Consider the following 20,969-nt stretch of genomic DNA (forward strand, 5'->3'; position numbering starts at 1 on the left):
TAAATGAAGTCGCTTAGATGTAGATACATTTATCTGCTTAATTTGTGATGGGATCTGTATTCACGGTAAATATTAGCTAAACCACATAAAATGCGACTTAATAGCCGATGTTAATATGAGTGTAATTCCACGGATAAAAATAGTACATGACCAATTTTTTTTTTTTTTTTTTTATGTTGTCGGTCAAGATAACGGATAACAAAAAAGTCTAGCGCGACCTGCCGCCCTGACACCAACTCACACACATCTTCATTCACAGTCTTACTTGTAAGTCGATGTTTCTTTTCTTGGACGTTTTGATGTTAGCTTGTCGATGTCTCAGTTTTATTCGCTGGGAAAATCAATAAGTAGCTTAAGGTGACTCTGCTGCTCTCTAGTGGCGAGAAGCCGTGATGTTGGTTGGTAACAATCGGAATGCATTGTGGGAAATGTAGTTTGTAGTCAATTCGTGCTCAAAACGTATTTTAAGTCGATCATCGGCCTATAAAAATGCTGGGAGGGCCACATAAAATGACATGGCGGGCCACATGTGGCCCGCGGGCCTTGAGTTTGACACATGTGATTTAGAGACTAAAAATGTAATCAGTCCAGAACTTTTGGGCCTTTATTTTGAAATTTCTAGATTTTAAGTGAACCACAGTAATTATCTTGGAGTGTGAAAAAAAGAAAATACTGTGACAAATTTTACCTACAAATGTAAAAGCTGAAATCTCTGCTGAACTTTAAATTCCAGTTAGTCTGATTAAAGTTTGTCTTGAAATGTGGTTGTATTCAAATGTTAGACAGCTGACTGCATAAAGCTCATTTGATGACAAACATTTTTAATGATGTCTTCACATCTTTAGCCAAACTGTTTGGTTTTACCAGCTTTACTGCAGCTTTGGTGTAATAGGTGTTTGCCCAGGGCTGCAGGGTTTTCGGGGCGTCTGCCAGCGCTCTGAGAAATAAAAAAAAAGTTTCATCAGTTTCATTGCAACCTGTTTCCTGTATGTCCTGTCAATAGGGAGCATGGCAGCTTAGTTTTTTTTTTTAAATAATAGACTGAAGAAAATCCTGGCTGCCGACTTCCTTCCTTCTAATACAACTCTCAAGTAAATTGTTTAAAATGTACTTCCAACTTAAAACTCCTCAGTTCCGTCTGAAGCTGAGGACAGAGCAGCCCGTTCTACCAGGATCTTTCAGTTCTGATCCATATCTGAGGGTTAGACGATTTGTTTTTGGCTCAGCTCTTCTCCACCTCAGACCGGAGTCCCTCCCATGGAGCCTGCAGACATCATGGCCCCAATCTGTACACCATGTCCCGCTGCATCTACCATCACTCCTGATGGTCATGGTCTGAACCAAGCCATCTGCAAACATCATCCTCATCATCTGCCTGAATAATCTCAGCAGCCCGTTTGTTGAGCATACTCCTAAAACAAGCAAACAGAAACTTCAGGGACAGATTTTGAATATTGGAGAAGCCAGCCTTTGTGTACTTTCTGTATTTACACTTAATACCAGTGGGACGTCATTAAAACTATAAAAGTAACCAGAGTCAGGGGAGGCTGGAAATAGCTTTGTTGAAACCTCAGAGCAGCAGCGACAGCGATGCTTCAGAGGCAACAAGACGGCAGGACCTGGAGGCCGTTTGCTTCATTTTAAACGTGCTGATCTTCTCCAACATGCCATGCAGTCTTATTTTAACCTGCTGGCTTGGCAAACCTTGTCGCTCTAACACCTGGATACCTGGAGCCTCTCTTGTTGGGGGAACCATGCAGAAATTAAAGTCTTTGCTTCATTGATTTGAAGAGAGAGGGTTTCTCTGACTTACTGTGCCAATCTGAACAAGATGCCAGCAGAAAGTAAAAGGGATTTGAATTATGAATATTTTTTATATTTCTTGTGTATTCAGTTCCAGCCCTTCGCTCACCTTTCTGTCTCCATCTCACACACTGCTTTCTCCAGTAAAACCTTGTTTTTTTTCCTCCATCTCCTCCCTGCGCTAAGACTGAGGCCTTACCTCTCTTTTATATGCCGTCCTCAGGTTGGGAATGTGGAGTTCACCAAACGATTTTGTCCTGGGCGTTGACCGTGTTGAGGTCTGGGTTCTTCAGCTAATGCTTCGAGAAGACGGGAAGAGAATGAGACGCACTAAGATTTGGCTAGAGATGAAGGAGGGGAATACTCTACTTCACAACTTTTACGCTCTCAAACACAAAGACATTCTGTCACATCCCCTCTGTAAACTCGCCGCCTTAAAGTAAAGAGCTGGTACCGTTTCATTTTTTGTTCTCCTCTCCACTGTAGCCTTGATGAGAACAGCAAGGGTAAGAAAGCGGGACCTGAGAAAATTTGTTTTCTTCTCTCCCCTGAAAAAGCTGCCGTTCTATACCTCCTTCTTTTCATTTAGCTTGTTTAAAGAAGCAATTTCTCATTGGGAGCCAGCTGAGGTGTGTGGTCCTTTGTGAGGAAACGTTTTTCTTTATTTCACACTGGGTGTTTTATGATTGCACCCAGATCAATAATTGACTGCATTTGTCCCCTGAGGACCACTAACCAGAGATCAATAGAAGCCGTGTAGTGCTGATTTCTTTCCCCTGTCGGAGGTTTTAGCAGGTATGGCTGCTGGTCGCTGTGGTGATTCTTTCTTTATCTGTTCTCATGCTGACAGTGCATCACTTCCGTACTCTTTTCTGTATAATCATAACTATGAGCATGGGAGAAGGTTCCCAATTGATAGCCTGTATAGAAAACATAGTTCATCTGGTGCTGCATGATCTTAAAATATTCTGGTTTTCAAACTGTCTCCAGATGTAGTTAAACTTTAGGAAGCGTCTGTTTTGGATCCTTTAAATGTTTCTCAGAGACTGAAGTGGTTTTAACCAGAGCTGGTTCTGGTACATTCATTTCTACCTGTTGCTGGTTGCAGTGTCTCAAGCAACCTGGAGAAGCAACGTGGGATTTATTCAGTCTCAGTTTAAAAATACTTTATTCTTTCTTACCTCCTCCTTCTTGTCTTCTCTTTTCTTTGTGTCTATATCCTTGATATTCTTTCTTTGCTCTTTCTACCTGTGCTTCCTCTCTTCCCTCTACCCTCCCTTCTTCATGACCTTCCTTCCTCTGTGTATCTTTCTTTCCTTCCTTTTTTCCCTTCTATCCTTTTGTCTTCTTTGCTTCATTTTTCAATGTTGTCTTCCATTCTTACCGTTCCTTCCTTCCTTCCCACCTGAAAAGTTTTACATTACAGATTGTGCAGGAACCTTGTCACATAAAACATTCAGCAGAGTTTCTGCAAATTTATCATAGTTCTCAAAATTATTGTAATATTTCAAACTTCTGTTGAAAATGAGCATAAATCACATTTCCAACTTAAATGAATGAAACTCTAGAATCTGTCAACTTTTACAATTTTCTGGTTACAAATGTCTTTATATCATCATTATTAATTATTATTATTATTATTATTATTATTATTATTATTATTATTATTATTATTATTATTATTATTATTATTGGTAAACATAGTTTAGTCATAAGTATTAGTATAATTTAAAAGTTTTGACATAGATATATTGACATATTTGTCCAAGCAGTTTTAGGCTTTTAAATTCATTTTATTACTGATTCATAAAGAAAACAGAAATGCCATAAATAAAAAAGAAAACTATCGGTAACACTTTATTTGAAGGGGTGTGCATAAGACTGACATGACTCTGTCATAAACATGACATAATATCTGTCATGAACATGAACAAGTCTTTATGAATGTCTGACTGTTGTCATGAAGTGTCATTCTGTAAATAATGACTTTTAATGCATAGTTGCTCTAAAAGTTGCATTGAAAGTTTATTAAAAATGCCAACTGCATTAAATTGTCATTATTTACAAAATCATGCAAAGTTGGCACTTTTAATGCAACTTTTAGAGCAACTTTGCATTAAAAGTGTCATTATTTACAGAATGACACTTCATGACAACCGTCATAAACTTTCATAAAGACTTGTTCATGTTCATGTCAGATATTATGTCATGTTTATGACAGAGTCATGTCAGTCTTATGCACACCCCTTCAAATAAAGTGTTACCAAACTGACTAATTACATCATTTTTTATATTTTTTAGAGCTAAAATATGGAAAAAATAATGGTAAACATGAAGATATTCACATAGAACAGTATGGGCAGATGCAAACAACACAGATCTACTTGTTAGATGCTGGATTTGTACACTGACAAAATAAGACAAAGATAAGTTCCTGAAAATGGAAAGTCGTTCAGAATCATTTGCAGACAGAACCTCTTCGCTCTTATATATTGACCTCTGACCCTTTAAGGTCAACTCACCAAGTCGCATGCCTGTCAAGTTTTGTATTGGAGAAAACAGGAAATTTGTAGCCGTTTGCTGCTTCTGTCAGAACCAGGTGACATAATTACCATGATACAGGAAATTTATGGGAACATACAGGAGCATGGCAGGAAACGCGTAAAATATGGTCGTTTTCTAACCAAAACGGGAGACTTGACAGGTATGCCAGACAGGATGACACTAAGGCAGACAGAGAACAGACACTACATATGATAGAAGATTTTAAGGCCCCTCATGCACCTTGATGCTGTTGCTAACAGCGGCTAATATGATCGCCCAGGGTTACCACGCTGTCAGGATTTCATGGGAGCCCTCGTCTCATTTTGGAAGACAGAAGCTTATGCTCTGTCAAAAAATAAAAGCCACCTGCGAGCATGATGGAAAGTTTCCAGTCCCAGCCTGATGAGAGGAGCTGCTCTGAGCTGATTGCATCACTGGCAATCACCACGGCAACCGGTCCCCTCACCGTGGAGGTCCTCCACTACGGCTACACTGACAGAGAGGCTAAAGCCCTCTTACATGGAGGAGAAATGAGAAACACAGCGAGGAGAGGCTGTTAAAAGCCGCCCGGCTGGGGAGCACATCTGTTTTACTTAGTGTCCGCTGCAAAGAAAGGCAGCCTTTATTAAGGTGGGAGTAGAAAATGTCCCCAAGGAGTGTTTGAGCGTAATGAATTTAAGCTCATTCAACATTAATGCCATGTTGCTTCGCTGCCACCGAGCTGTATCTCCACTCCATCATCTTCCCTTCCCTGGTTTTCTGACAGCCACTGGGTGATTTGTTAGCGTTAATCTGCATGTAAAGCTTTACTTGAACCGCTTTGCCATTTGTGTATCACTACCCTGCTAATTCAGTCGCTATTCTTGTCACCAATATAGGGTTCAGGACTTTTAATTATTCATGCAAACCTTTCCTTGCCTCCCTTCGCTTGTCACCGCCTGAATCAAGCGGAGTTTCTGGGGAATGGGTAAAAAAAACAAGCAGCTTTATACTCTCACTGTTTCCCCCGCTGAAGCGCACTGCTATCAATTTGTCCGAGCCATTGTGTAAGGTCTCATTGGGTATGGATGCACTCATGCTTGGCATAGTGGAAAACTTCTGACTATTTCACTTTGCAGTAAATGCGACAAGGCCACAAAGCAATAAAACTGATTTTGACTTCAGAGATATTTTCTTTACAGAGTGGAAACAATTTAAAGTTCAGCTTTTGTAGCTTATTGACATAAGCTGTGTGTCCCTGAAATCCGAAAGGAAAGACTTTACATAAAGTGGATCCTTAGCAGTAGTTTCAGAGAATAGAACCTGAGGGTACATTCACACCAGCCCTGTTAGTTCACTTTAATCAATTTAATCAAAATTGGTTTGTGTTTGTTAGAAGTGAATGTTCAGATCAAACTTTAACGCGGAACGAAAAGCCAAGTCTGACCCACTAAAACCTTAGTCAGGGTTTGGTTAAAGTGGAATCTGGTGCCATTTGAATCATATGTTAATGAATGAATAAGTGGACCGCTCCAAGCAGGAAGTGGACGATAAGCAGGGCATTCTGGGTAAATGCAACTAAAACAAACATGCTGGCCTAGCGCTAGCAGGTGTAATGACACATGGTCTTTTACCAAAATCCTGTGAAGAAATTGCACTGGTCTTCAAGTGTTTTCATGTCTTTTCTTTCAGTGTTTCTTGGTGCAGCGACCCCACAGGCAGGGAGGGGAACAGGTTTCTTAAAGGGTTTGTTTGGTTTGATTCAGTGCAGAGTGGAAGAGAAACACAGCAGCTGAAAATATAACAAATGTGGCAATTTTGGTTCTCCAATCAAACCAAGTCTATCAGACTATCAGGTGTGAAAACATCGTAATTATCTTAACATAAGCTCCATTATCAGGTGTTTTGCAATGTTTAAGAACTACATACAGATTTGGTTTATAGAAAAAGCCCAAATGTGTGTCCTGTTTGACCTCTTCTGGGTCCCAAACTATAAAAAGTGGTAGAAGATTGTAGCAGGAGAATGGCGCCACACTTTCTCTCAGCTCATACACCCTGAGATTTTTTCCCTATAGGGCTTTAATCACAACAGCACCATCCTTTTCCTTTCATAGGCAGTTGTGTTCACATTTAATAGACGAGTTGCCCAAACACCAGATAACGTGTTACCTGCACAAGTCATTTGCCTTGACAAGCACAAACTGGACATGCTGTCTTTGCTTCCCAAAGGGATTTTCCTCATCTTCCTCTTCGTCAGCTTCTGGTGGTGGGGTAGGAAAAAAGTCCACGGTGATGGAAGTAAAGCTCTTTAACACTGCAGAGTTGAAGGGAAGATTACTTTACATGGACTGAAAAGTGTGCACGCTTCAGTATGTACACAGTTATAGCCCTCAAAAAATGCTTTAACAAATGGTGCACCTGCCTTTAGAATGGAGCTCTCATTATGTTAGATATGCATGATTTAGTTTAGAAAATTCTCTCACTAGTGCTTAAGAGTAGTTGTGGTGTCACCAATGTGACCCAAAATCCAATCTTTTTCTTTTCTCCCATATAAATCCCATCTCCAACTTTTCCATGGCAGTCTAAACGGCCCTATTTACCAAAATAAATTAAAAATGCATGCTCCACTCCCACATGTGGTACTGAACTGGATCTGATGATTTTCAAAGTTACTGCTGTCTGAACGATCATGTCACATTTTATCTGACTTTCATGTTGTTGAGACATGCATCCTGATCTGGTTGACAGTTTAACCTGTCACAGTAACAAATTTTGCTGGATGATAAATTTTCCCAGATGTTATTGTGATGAACGATATTATGTTGTTTTGAGTCCATTTTCAAGTAATGTAATGGTAATGGTATAATAATGCAAGAAGACATTCTCAAAGATAGAGAAACTTTAAATTCTCGTGAACATTTTACGCAGTGGAACTGGAAGACATTTTAAATATCCAAAATAAATAAAACAACAAAGAAAATTAATTATTAAGTGTCTGTAAACAAAACTGTCCTTCAAACAAAGGAGCTGGTTGAGACCAAAGCATCTCACTGAAGACCAGATTTGGTAAAGAGAAACACAACAAATTATGCAAGTGGAAAATATTGAGCTCGTTGCAATTAATTGATTTATGGCTCTCATGGCTGAATGACTTTAAAATTGATCAGTTGACAGTAGAGATGTGCCGATCAGGTTTTTTCCTGCCGATTCCGATTCCGATCACCCATGAGGGCCGATCACCGATACCGATCACATAATTATTATTTTTTTAATCATAAACACTACCGGTTACATTATGTGGAAAAAGGAACCATGAATTCACCATAATTTAGACAAAATCTTGTTTTTAATAACTTTTTCCAAGAAAAAAACAAAACAGACATTGTGCAATTTGTACTGCTATCAATAATACTATCTTTAACAGACTGAAAACACATGAAGGCTCTTAACAGGCTAAATAATGCAAAGAGCCAAAATAAAACCTCTCAACATTGCCAAAAAATTCAAGTATAAAACTTAACATTCAAAGGCAAAAACAGGATCCATTACAATAAACAATCCTGAGTTACTGAATGAAAACTTCCTGTTAGCATGGCGGCTAGCTGATTACTGCTAGCTCTGAGTGGCTGTTTCTGACTGAGCGGAGTAATTATGCAGAACAGAGATTATCTGCCTCATGTTAGGACAGCGAAAGTTTTAATATGTATGTAAAATTTATTTTTTTAAGTTAGATGCTGCAGCTTTAAGCAGAGGTTCGGTGTGAGAGTCACCACCAGGTGGAGCAGAAGCGAAGCTCCGTCTGTCAAATATTACTACCTGTAGCGTAGCAGCGGTTCAACAGTGAGAGCAGAACCAGAGTCTTACATCGCAGCTCGAAGACTTAAATAATTTTCCAGGTTATTTGTTTAGTTTTCTGACCGTCATGCTAATCCGGGTGAGTGTTTGTAGCTGTGCGCTGCTTTACCTGCTGTCTGATCCTCCGTATGTCTTTTTTACTGCAGTGAGCCTCGATGTAGCCAAACTCCATCAAATATGTCATTGTTTTTATGTCATATTAGCTTCGTCGTGTTGATGCATTTTGACTGCTTTAATTTTCCGCGCAACACGCAAACTTCCCCATTCACTCAGAGCCTTTTAGTTCCACACCACATCGCTTAGGATTTGTTGCTGCGCGTTTGCGCAGAGTGAAGGAAAGAGGAGACCAGCTGCACAGGCAGGTTGGAAATGAGAAGCAGGCGATCAGTTTGTGTGATCGGCGATCACGGTCATACATACATTTTTCACGGAAATCGTCCGATTATGATCGGTGGCCGATCGATCGGCACACCTCTAGTTAACAGCGGCATCCACTGTTAGTAATGCAAACAGTGTGTGTGTCTCTGTGTGTATTAGTGTGTGTGTTTTCTACGTGCACGTGACTCACTTTGGGATTGCAAACCATTAACAGAAAAGTCTGATTGTGGTTGGACTATTTAATTAGTCGTAGGAATGAAAATGTAAAAAATTTCAGCAAAAAACGAATTGATCATCAAGACCTGTGTGAATGTAGCTTAAGACATTAGATGTTAAATAGGTCAACAAATGTGATTTTTATGGTTCAGAAAATTCACTTTATGAATTTTTACATAAAAAATGTGAAGTTAAAGTTTTTTATTTATTTAGTATACATGTGAAAATGCTTTATGTTGTAAACTTGGTAATAAAAAAAACTACAGGTGTGGTTTGAAGAGATTTTTTTGTGAGGATTTGGGTTCCTCTGTGTTAATTAGTTCCTGTGTTGTCGCCTATCCCTTGATTGTTTACAGCCATCCCTTGTTTCCCTTGATTATCTCCCTGTGTGATTAGCATCCCTTCGGTGAGGGATGCTGTCAGGCTAAAGAAGGAGTCCTATCAGGCCTTTTTGACCTGTGGGACTCCAGAAGCAGTTGATGGGTACCGGCGGGTGAAGCGGCATGCGGTTCGGGTGGTCGCTGAGGCAAAAACTCGGGCGTGGGAGGAGTTTGGAGAGGCCATGGAGAAAGACTTCCGTACGGTTTCGAGGCGATTCTGGTCCACCATCCGGCGTCTCAGGAGGGGGAAGCGGTGCAGCACCAACACTGTTTATAGTGGGGATGGCGTGCTGCTGACCTCAACTCAGGACGTTGTGGGCCGGTGGGCGGAATACTTCGAAGACCTCCTCAATCCCACCAACATGCCTTCTGTTGAGGAAGCTGAGCCTGGGGACTCTGGGTTGGGCTCTCCAATCTCTGGGGACGAGGTCGCCAAGGAAGTTAAAAAGCTCCTCAGTGGCAGGGCCCCGGGGGTGGATGAGATCCGCCCAGAGTTCCTTAAGGCTCTGGATGCTGTAGGGTTGTGTTGGCTGATGCGACTCTGCAATATCGCATGGACATCGGGGGCAGTTCCCCTGGATTGGCAGACTGGGGTGGTGGTCCCCCTGTTTAAAAAGGGGGACCGGAGGGTGTGCTCCAATTACAGGGGGGTCACACTCTTAACCTGTTGTTCACAGGTTGTCATTCACAATGACAGGGGTGTCAAACTCCAGTCCTCAAGGGCCGCTGTCCTGCAGTGTTTAGATGTGCCACAGGTAAAAAACAGTGGAATGAAATGGCTTAATTACCTCCTCCCTGTGTAGATCGGTTCTCCTGAGCCTTGCTAATGACCTAATTATTCTTTTCAGGTGTGGTGCAGCAGAGGCACATCTAAAAGTTGCAGGACAGCGGCCCTTGAGGACTGGAGTTTGACACCCCTGTCACGAGAGGACCCAAATTTGGGTCCTCTCGTGACAGACAGGTTAAGCCTCCCTGGTAAGGTCTATTCAGGGGTCCTGGAGAGGAGGGTCCGTCGGATAGTCGAACCTCGGATTCAGGAAGAGCAGTGTGGTTTTCATCCTGGCCGAAATGGGTTTCCTCTGCAGGGTGGCTGGGCTCTCCCTTAGAGATAGAGTGAGAGGCCCGGTCATCCGGGAGGGACTCAGAGTAGAGCCGCTGCTCCTCCACGTCGAGAGGAGCCAGTTGAGGTGGGTCGGGCATCTGGTCAGGATGCCTCCTGGATGCCTCCCTGGTGAGGTGTTCCGGGCACGTCCCACCGGGAGGAGGCCCCGAGGAAGACCCAGGACACGCTGGAGGGACTATGTCTCTCGGCTGGCCTGGGAACGCCTTGGAGTTCCCCCTGAGGGGCTGGAAGAAGTGGCTGGGGAGAGGGAAGTCTGGGCCTCCCGGATAAGCGGCAGAAAATGGATGGATGGATGGATCTCCCTGTATATTTTATCCCACCTGTGTTCCCTGGTCCTTGTCGGATCCTTGTTGTGTCGTGTGAATCATAAGTCGTCTTTTGTCACTCTGCTCCATTCGTATTCGATCCAGTTGCTACCAGTGTCTGATCTCCTAGCCTTCTGCTCACCTGTGCTGCCTGGACTTCTGTACTCCTTGTTTGTCATCATCATTAAACCATCAGTTCTTCACATCAACCTGGGTCCACTGCCTCAAACTGCAAATCATTAAAGTTTTTCTCCATTGTAACATAACTTATTACATTATTGTTTTATTGCCCCAAAAGCTGCATTACATTATTTTCCAAGTTATTGCATTGCCAGCTTTTTTTTACATTTAGAATGGACAAAAATACATCATAGAAGCAGAAGTTTAGATATGCAGCATAATGGCAGCGTGTTGGATGGGTAGGAAAAGCAGCAAAATGCCCTGAGCGTCCAGACCAGCATACACAGTGAAATAAGTAAATATGTAGAGGCTCATTCTGATGATTATAAGATCTGCTGCATTTCTGTAAACTTTCTTTTAATGAAACTATCAAACATGAGAAAATTAATTTCACTTTTATGTTTTGTCATAATACGTTTAAAAACAGCAGTTAACAGTTAATTTTGCTCTTTGTTTTGCCTAACCTGTTGTTTTAACCTGAAAAATAAAGTGCAGCTGAAATCATGTTATTTCTTCACATTTATAGGCTGAAAAAAATTATTCTTTTTTTTTAGCTTAGGATTTGACTGGTCAAAGCAAATTACAGAACAAATGGTAATTTGTTTCTTCATCACTTTTATATGTGGAAGTGAAAATTATTGTCCATAATCTTACAACATACTGGAAGTTAAAATTGTTTATTGCTTTGCTTGTTACAAATAAAAAAAATAAAATCCAGCTCCTTAATTTGGAAAGTTTTGTTGTGATTCTGCTCTCCAATGGTTTTGTGGAGTTAAATATCACAGAACAGAATTAACAAGCAGCAACAACTGAGAAGTCTGTGGGAATCAGTGAGTTGTGGAGACTGTTTGTGGTGAAAAGGCCTGGCGGTCTTTGGCCAGCCTGCTGGTTTTAATCCATATCACACAGAGCCACAATACAAAACTGCCTGCTTGCATTACTGAGACTTTCAGCTTAACTCATGAGACAGCTGAACCTGCTTACTTGAAAACAAAGTAGCACATAAAAATAGATTTATAAATGAACATACGCACCTATGAGCTCTGTTGCTTTGGCTCCAGTTCTCAACACTTTACTAAGAATTGGAAACATAAAGGAAGAATATTGTTATGAGTCTTGAGGAAGCTTTTTTGCTTCTTCTGTCATCTAAATTCATGTTTGCCTTTCAGCTTTGAAATAGAATCAAAATCATTATTTAGCAGAAAATTAAGGCTTTGTGATATCATTGCTTAAAACAATATGTGCCAAATATAGTTAATTTTATGTCATCGAGCCTCAATCAATTGTCCATGTTAGAAGTTGTGGGTAATATGTATATATTAATATATGAGATGATAAACATTCAAAGCCGATTTCACAATTAGAAGCTGGTTAGAGATAAAGATGAGTAAATGTTCAGCCTTTGACCTCAGAAAAAATACTGAACAGTTCCTAAGGATCAACTATTTGTGATTATGATAGTTTTTATGAAGTTATGTCTATCCAGGAGTTTTTATAGGGCAGCATAAAGTCAGGATGTGGGATTTATGTACACCTTTTGGCTAACATTGGTTTAGCTTTTCATGGATAAAGTTGTTTGATGGGAATATGCTATTAAAATGGTGTAACAGACTGCATTTCAAGGCTGTCTAAACAGTAAAATAAACATTTTAGCACATTTTTCAAGCCATTAATTCCTATTAGCAACAATTAATACAAAGCTTCAATTTGTGCCTCCATATGGTTTGGATTGAAATATACACCTCCAGATAACTTGACTTCAAGTTAAATTGCATGAATCTGTGATACTTTAATTAGCTTTGCCTCAAATCCCTCAGCTTCTTACCTGTAGCTCATCGCTATTCTCTCTATATGCAACGCTCTCCTCACAGTGCTGCTCAATATAGAATAAGGGGCTTCGTTTATAAGTCAGAAGGGATTTGACTTGGCTGATAAGTAGAGGGCTGTTCCAGAAACAGCAGTAATGAATACACTCCGTCAGAGAACACACACTCATGGGTAATCTTTAAAACTAAGCCTAATAGTTGTCATAAAAAAAAAATAATTTAGATGCAGAAGCTCTTGTTGGGAAGCTTTATGGCACTAACGACACAGCTCAAGCAAATTTAGCTTCACCTCACTTGTCTATCTCCTGCTCTGCTCAGACTAAGGCAGTGATTCCCAAACTTTTTCTCCCGCACCCCCCAGTGGTTTCCAAACACTTTCTGGGCCCCTCTGTGGATTACATTAGGGAGAGTTAGACTCTGGTCTTCTGACAGAAATGATGTTTGTGACCAAGAGGTTGGGGGTGGGGGTGGGGGGTTGGAGAGACTCTTGGAGATCCCCTGTTATACTCTTCACCCCTCCACCCCCCAGGACACACAAAGTAACAATGCTAATAAGCTGCTAATAATAGATAAATTGTTGCCTGAATCAACAGCTCTAGCTAATTAGCACTAACCTGCTACAAGCTAGCATTAGTTATTTGCGTTTTTCACAGATTAAACCTCGTTAACACAAGTTGTGTCTGCTGTTTTTGTTTCATATTTTAGCAAAAATAGATACTACAAGGCTGCAGGTGGGTATAAATTCAGCTAACTAACTCCTTTATTTATTGTTGATATCGACACCTTCTGGTGAGGCATAGGTACGTCACCATTTTGTTAGTTCTGCTTGACGTCCAGATGTATTTTTCTACATTCTGAGAATATCTGTTGTTTATGAAATTGTCTGTTGAAAGATAATTGGTCAACCTGATGTGTAAACTGATGAGTATGAGCATAACTGTTGAGGAAGGGTAAGTGTTGTGTATTGAAGAAGTGATGACAAAAAGCTACATTTGATACCATTTGTTTTTCCTGTAAGGTAATAGCCCATCCGTCTTCATGACATATGAAATGAATCCTTGTCCATTCCCATTAGTGTTTTTGCATCTCTGGTGATCACCTGTCAGTCAAACTGGGTCATGGACAGCACTGCTGAAATTCATTGTTGGTAGAAAAAAAAAACAACCTTTTCATAGCTTTAGTTTTCCTTTCAGCTACCATCTGGGACAACGCTGGTCGTATTATCTGCCAAGGCTGTTGTTGTTTTCTTCCTGTTCAAAAGAAATTGGAAGTGTCAAATGTATGTATCTGTTCTGGTGTGCCAGGAGGAGTTTCCCAGGAAAAAGTTTCCACTGTGAGGGTACGCAGTTAGTGCACTCGGTCCGCACTCGATACCTTTGCTTTGACAGAATCCTCCACTCTGATGTCAGTCTTTTGTCAGTCAGCTAAGCTCCAGGCTAGTGGAAAACATTTCATAAAGAATCTGGTTTCCTCTAACCATGCTGGATTCAGTTTTCTTTGCTTTTTTTCATGAGAAATGTCCGCGAGGAAATAGTTTTTTTCTGTAGGAATACATCCGTGGTTATTTTTATTTTTTTATTTTTTTTAACTCTGTATTTAGATCCAGAGACAAATTTTTTTTTACCACAACCTTCCAACCTCAGAAGGGTTTTTTTTTCTTGTCATCCTATCAGACACTCTCTGTTTTTCTTGCACACATCTGACACAGTTCGATTAAATTTCACCTTTTGTCACTCTCCTCGTACTGCATCGTCTCCGAGCCGCATGCTGACACTCGTAGGCACACAATCACACATGCAGATACACACACATCCACACTACAAGAGTGTGTGGTGTGAAGTGATGGCAGGCCAGTCATGTCAAGGCCTTTCTTTCTCACACCTGGCCATGTGGCCACATACACACGCATAGATGTGTATGTGTGTGTGCATGTTTGAGCAAACTTACACACATTCAGACACGCACACACACCGTCAGGAATACAAATGCATTCATGGGTAGCTTCACAGACACACACACATACACACACTTCTTTTTCCCATGGTACAAGAGAGAGTGAGCTCAGGTAGCTGTCAGCAGCTCCCCAACAGAGAACAGTAGGCAAGTCAAAAACAGCCTCCTCGCTTGTCACTCTACACACACACACACACACACACACGGTTTCACAGAGTGTGCTTCGATGTGTGGAGAGAGAATGAGATGCCTTGGGCAGATGCTGGTCCGGTTGTCTAAGCTGTGTGCAGACGTCTGTGTGAGAGTGTCTATTAGACCGTCTTCATGTCTGTCCAAGAGGTGAGCCTGAGCAGACGTGCCGGCTTCCTTTTAGTCCTAACCTGCGAGCCGACGATAAGAAGCCGTGTCACGCGTGCATGGTCCAACATGTGGCTAAACGTGAAACGTGCCACCGGAGAAGCGACTCTGGCTTCTTGCCTCTATCCCAACGCCATGTTGTTGTTATTCTCAGACTTATTCCTATGTGCTCCGGCCCGTGGCTTTCCAATCAGGTCAGCTTACTTGTGTCTTTCAACGTCCCCAGCAGGCCAGGCGAAGATGTCACGCCAGCTGGCTGCCCAAACCGCCCTGTGAGTGGGTGCAGAGTCACAGCAGCTGTAGCTGCCACAGTACGGGTCAATTACTCTCTAAATTGATATTTTGTGCACACAACATGAGCACATACACAGGAGTATGCTTCTTGTTTGCCTCTGACAATGTTTACAGTTTCATACAGTTTCATACTTGATCAAAGCTGATGTCTCTGTGGGAGCTTTGGGATCAAAGTCTGAAGAATTGTTAGCGCCTGACTTGTGAGGCCGTTGGAGTGTTTGGCTAACCTGGATTTGCCCCTCTGCCGCCATCCTGGCTGGTTTTTAAATGTCATAGCTGCAAGTTGAAGAGGAACACTACAGATACTCCTTATAGTGCTTTGTGCATTATCACATGTTGTGACATTGTTGCCACAAACTTGAAAGCTCTTTGTTTACATTTTACTGGACAGAATCAGGAAAAACCAGCACATCACTGTCATTTGGCTGAAAATGTAAATTTTGTCCTGGGTTATGCTTCTATCAACGTTGGATTCACTCCCCCCATTCCACTAGAGAGCCCTACATTTTAAGTCACAAAAGTTTAAAGTGAGTTGACGTGGACTGGAAGTTGTTTTATGTGTCATCAGCTGAAGCAAGCAAGCTAAATTAACCTTAAAACTGCTTCTTATTTAGGTTTTTGAATGTTGACCAAGTGGTGAGTTGATGTTGAATGTTGTAATCTATTGAGCATGTGTGTGTTTTGGCAAATTAGCCTTAAACTAATGAAAATGTTCGTGGTTCCAGGGGTTATTTTGTATGTTAGCATCTAATCCTCCTAATTAGCAGGAGGGCAGTATTTTTCAAATATTTTTAAAAATTATGATTAAAAAAATCACTGTTAATTTTTCACTTTATGTATAAAAGTGACTATGTGATCTGGCAAAAATTTTAAAAACTGATCTGGTAATAAATTCACCAAATTTAGACATATAACATGCAAAATACTTGCATGTTTTATGTCTAAATACAGCAGCTATTCAGTCAAAATGACAACTGTTGAGTTGGTTGTGCGCTGCTATCTGGCCGCTCCGGATGTCCATTTTTCCTGCATTGAGCCTCGATGTAGCCAAACTCCGTCAAGTGTTGGTTTTTTAAATGTCATATTGGATTTGTTATGTTGTTGCATTTTGACGTTCTTCACCCCCAAAGTATTTCTCCTGCGCAACCTGCAAACTTCTCCATTCACTCTGAGCGTTATCCCAGATAGCACAGAATGATTGAAACAACATTGAATCAATGTCAGCCAGAAACATTGAATCAACGTTGAACGCTGACATTGAAACATTGAAAGTGGTCGGTGACTTGTATGTTGAATCAACGTTAGGGTTTCAACCATTACTGACATTATATCAATGTTGATTCAACCATCATCTGTATGTCAACTTGTATGCATATTTGTGTTGATAGTACATTGAATCAGTTATGAATCAATGTTGATTCAACACTCATTTGACTGTGGATCTGCATGCAGATTTGTGTTGATTCTACATTGAATCAATGTTGATTCAACACTCATTTGACTGTGGATGTACATGCAGATTTGGGTTGTTTTTATATTGAATGAAAGCTAAGGATTTATGTACATTTTACATCTGATAGGTCTACATCATAACATGCCACTAAAAGTTTCTTTACTGGTGTTAAACACTATATTATTGGCAGATGATGGGTAAACTGTGTACAAAAGGTTAAAAATGACAACATGGGTTTGATTTAACATTTTATTTAAGAAAAGAGGGACAGATCTTTAAACATATTTGATTCCTTTTTGACTGTCAAAACAACAGTCTGTTGTCCACAGAAGAACAGAGTCCATGAGGTTAAGCTTTGTACTGTATGAAGTAGGGAAACAGTACAAGTTGTGGTAACCCCAGTTTGACTCTGGTTGGCGTCACTTTGATTCCTTGCGATGTCTTCCTCTCATTCTGGCGCATAATGAAGCCACTTCTTGACAATTTTGCTGCAGTCCTCAAGAGTCAGCTTTCGGTCAAACTGCAGAGCAACAGCTGAAAAAAATAAAAGTGAGGAAGGTGCCAGTTAGAAATATGATAAACATTTGAAAAGTTCTGAAACACAATGAAAGATTAAACACTGTACTGGTTACAGGTCTGAGAACAAATACAAACCATATAGTTCCCCATGTAAACTCACTGTTAAATTAATATCTTAATCTTTCATTAATATTTATCTTAATGTTTACATATACAACTACATTTACCCATCAAGCTGCAGTATAGTGTAGGATTTATGATATTGATATTAAATCAATATTTAAAATAAAGGGCTGTTTATCAGAAACCTAACAATAAAACTCAGGGAGGATCAGGTTTATTTAACACACCAGAGACAAATAAATAGAACAAAAGGTGATTTATAGTGTAGTTGGAAAAATTATAATTTATACAGAATAAACTTCCATCAAATAGCTGGTTCAATCTTCCATCAACTACAAATATTTCCAAATAAGTTGATTAAATTCCTTAAAAAGTGTCTATATGCTAATAAAGATCCCACACAAGTAACAATAGTCCAGTTCAATTTAACCAGTAACCAATCCAAGGATCAACAGACTGAATCAGTCATTAGCAGGTTTAGTTCAGTGTTTCACCTGCCTTACATGTTAAGTGTTTCCCTTCTGCCTCACCTGGATTGAATCTGTGGATGATTAACAACCTTCTGCACTTCTTGATGGCTGCAGACGGTCATGTAATCATCCAACTCAGCTGTTCTGGTACAGAGGCTCATTTAAGCACGACCCTAAGCATATCATAATAAAAAGTTAAAAACAAGTGATTACTATCAAAACAATTTAAAGCCCACCTGGACCAGCCAGCCTTACACTTCCTTGTCCACCACATGCTCTCCCAGACCAAACAATAGGCCCCGCCCTATTTTAAAAACTCAAATCCCACAAAATCTCGCAGGATTTCATACTTAGGCCTGGAGTGGTGGGTAGGATGAAAATAATACAAAAGGAGACATGACCTCAACTATTAAAAATATCCGTTTTGCCCCAAAATAACCAGGATTACTATGGGCACAAAACAATGCCCTTATTTTTCAATAAACACATTTAAGATCAAAGTAATATTGAAAAACTTACCATAAAAGTGCTCAGCGGAGAAGTCAATTCAGAAGCCGGTAGCAAACAAGCCAGCAGCAAAGTGGCTTTTTGGTTGGGACAAACCACAAGTGTAAAATTGGGGAGGTGGACTGTATGACTCCTAGTACAGACTTGTAGATGTTTTTGTGTCAACACATTATGCACAGTCAGTAATAATATTTACAGACAAGTAAGAAAATGTACAGAAAGGAATCACAACCCACTGTTCTCAACATGTAGTGCTTAATTTGAAACATGATTAACCCCCACCTAGTAATAAAATGTTCTGACCCAGAGCTCAAGGAGGGGGAGGGAAGAAGGAATGAGTGGGGGTAAAGAGGAGAAGGTTGGGAGGAGCGGCTGGGTGGGGGAGGTTTGGGAGGGAGTAGGGGGAGATGAGGAGGTTATGAGGGCTGCAACAAACTGCCCAGATTGCACACAACGGTAAATCAACAATGAATTATAGTCAGAAGGGTTGATTTTTGGTTGAGGTCAACAACTGACGGTTGATCAACCATCAAACAACCATCCACCTCTAGCCAAGTAACCAATGTTGAAACTGTGTCATTGAATCAATGTTGTTTTGTGGTTGAAATCTAATGAATGAAATGCTAATGTCTGATCAACGACTGATCAATGTTGAATCAATGTCAGCTCTTTTGCCACACCCCTTCCCCTCCTCTCCTCCTCATCAGAGCTCTGGGTCAGAGCATTTTATTAGTGAGTGGGGGGTATTACATTCTAAATTAACCTCTGTAAAGGATAGTGGGTGAAGATTCATTTCTGTACATTTTCTTTCTTTTTCATAAAAAAGTCCTACTGACCATTTGTGTGTGATATATTGACACAAAAACATCTACAACTTACTACAAGGAGTAAGGAGTGGAGCGGTCCACCCCCACCATTTACATGAGTGGGATGTCCCAAACACACAGCCACTTCGCTGTTGGCTTGTTGGCAAAAGATGTTAATTCAATGTTGAATTGCCATCATGTGCAATCTGGGCAGGTGCAGAGCTATGGGGGGGTGGGGCTGGGGTGCGGTTTCAAGTCGCTTAAATATCTGATTATAGACTGAGAAAGTCTACCGCCTGTTGAGAAAGGTCTATTTAATGTTAAAGTTACTTTCCCTCAATGGAATATATACTAGTCCACATATGTCAGAGTCAAGGCCCGCGGGCCACATCCGGCCCGCGAGAAGGTTTTTTACGGCCCCTGGGATGATCTTGATTTATTATTAGAACCGGCCCGCAGACCGCAGCAAGCCGGCACCCCGTCTGAAAAAAAAATATCTTCCTTATTTGAACTGTAAGTAGTTCTTTAAATGTTCTGTGAGATGATGTACTTACCCATGTATCCATAACAACCGGAACTTTCAATATCCACCAAGTTATTGCCGAAATATACCGTCTATTAAACGAGTGCCCCCCGGATTAATTACACTCTCTGCAGCTGCAGCTGCGAAGTTACCGTATTAACCCGATACTTGCTCTTTCAGAAACCGTTGGAATTTTTCCACTTAGCGCTACGTGTGGCGGAATTACGGTACTGCAAATTTAGATGTGTCGCCGGCGACACATCTAAATTTGCAGTACCGTAATTCGCCGGCGACACATCTAAATGCCTTGACTCTGACATATGTGGATTAATAGATTTTTGCACTTTATTTTATTGTATTTCAATCCAATTATATTTTAAAAATATTTCAGTTGTGTCTGTTGAAAATTAAAGGTTACTGACAGAGCCATAAGAAAATATTGCTTTATTTATCTGATCATATTGGAATATATTTGTTAGGTTTTCAGTAGGTTCAATTAGATTCACTAGACTATATGCGTCATTTAAAAAAATTTCAATGAACATTCGATCAGTCCGGCCCTCGGCTTGTAGCTAAATTTTTTATTTGGCCCTCCGTCCATTTGACTTTGACACCCCTGTACTAGTCAGTCCCAGTGACCGTTTCACTCACGGTTTAGCCGATGTGTTTCCTGGGTAAAGATCAAACAAAAAACGCAGACCAACCTCCTCGCCCCTCGCTCAACAGTTTCTGGTAGCGAAGGCGATAAACGTCAGGGGCCTGGTGATTCGTTAGGGGTCCGGTAATTAGCCCCGCCCCCCGGCCCAACGCTGACTTGTTCCGCTAGTGAATCTGGGTACAGAACGGAATCACAACTCAGTGTTGTCAACACATAGTGCTTAAGTTAAAACGTGATTAACCCTCACCTAAAAGGGGTTGTGCTGTGGTGGCGCAGGGGTTAAGCACAAACCACAATCAAGGCCTCAGTCCTCAACACAGCTGTCACAGGTTCAATTCCTGACCTTGGCAACCTTTGCTGCATTACCCACCTTCTCTCATTACCCACTTTCCTGTCAATTAACTATCAAATAAAGGCCACTAGCCAAAACAATCTTTTAAAAAATAAAATGTGAAAAATGAAAAACCCTCACTTAAAATTAAAGTTGTTTCACCCGATTGAGGGGTAGATGGGCCCAGGTGGGGGGAAAGAGGTGTGTGTGTGTTTTTGGCAGGTGGAGGGAAGGGGGTTGGGCATTTGAATGGCAGGCGGTGGTGAGGGGTGCAAAAAACACCTGAACACTTTGATTACTAGTTTTTCCCCAAACCTTATCCTCAAGGCAAACTGACCTGCATGCTTTCAGTTCAGCAAAACCTTGTTAATCAAATGTTAATTAAA

General features: G+C 40.8%; 1 protein-coding gene and 1 long non-coding RNA gene across 3 annotated transcripts in view; one reads left to right on the plus strand and one right to left on the minus strand.

Moving 5' to 3' along the window:
* Window positions 1-20,969, plus strand: part of agrn (agrin) — a 552,174-nt gene that overhangs the window by 301,603 nt on the left and 229,602 nt on the right. The window lies entirely within an intron of this gene.
* Window positions 16,882-18,329, minus strand: LOC148158221 (uncharacterized). Its single transcript, XR_015763859.1, has 2 exons — window positions 17,819-18,329; window positions 16,882-17,180 (listed from the first exon to the last, which is right to left on the minus strand). It is a non-coding gene; the product is annotated as an uncharacterized LOC148158221 (long non-coding RNA).

The sequence above is a fragment of the Poecilia mexicana genome, unplaced genomic scaffold (genome assembly GCF_051168715.1).
Source record: "Poecilia mexicana isolate PSO_F unplaced genomic scaffold, ASM5116871v1 scaffold_7, whole genome shotgun sequence".
Lineage (NCBI taxonomy): Eukaryota > Metazoa > Chordata > Actinopteri > Cyprinodontiformes > Poeciliidae > Poecilia > Poecilia mexicana.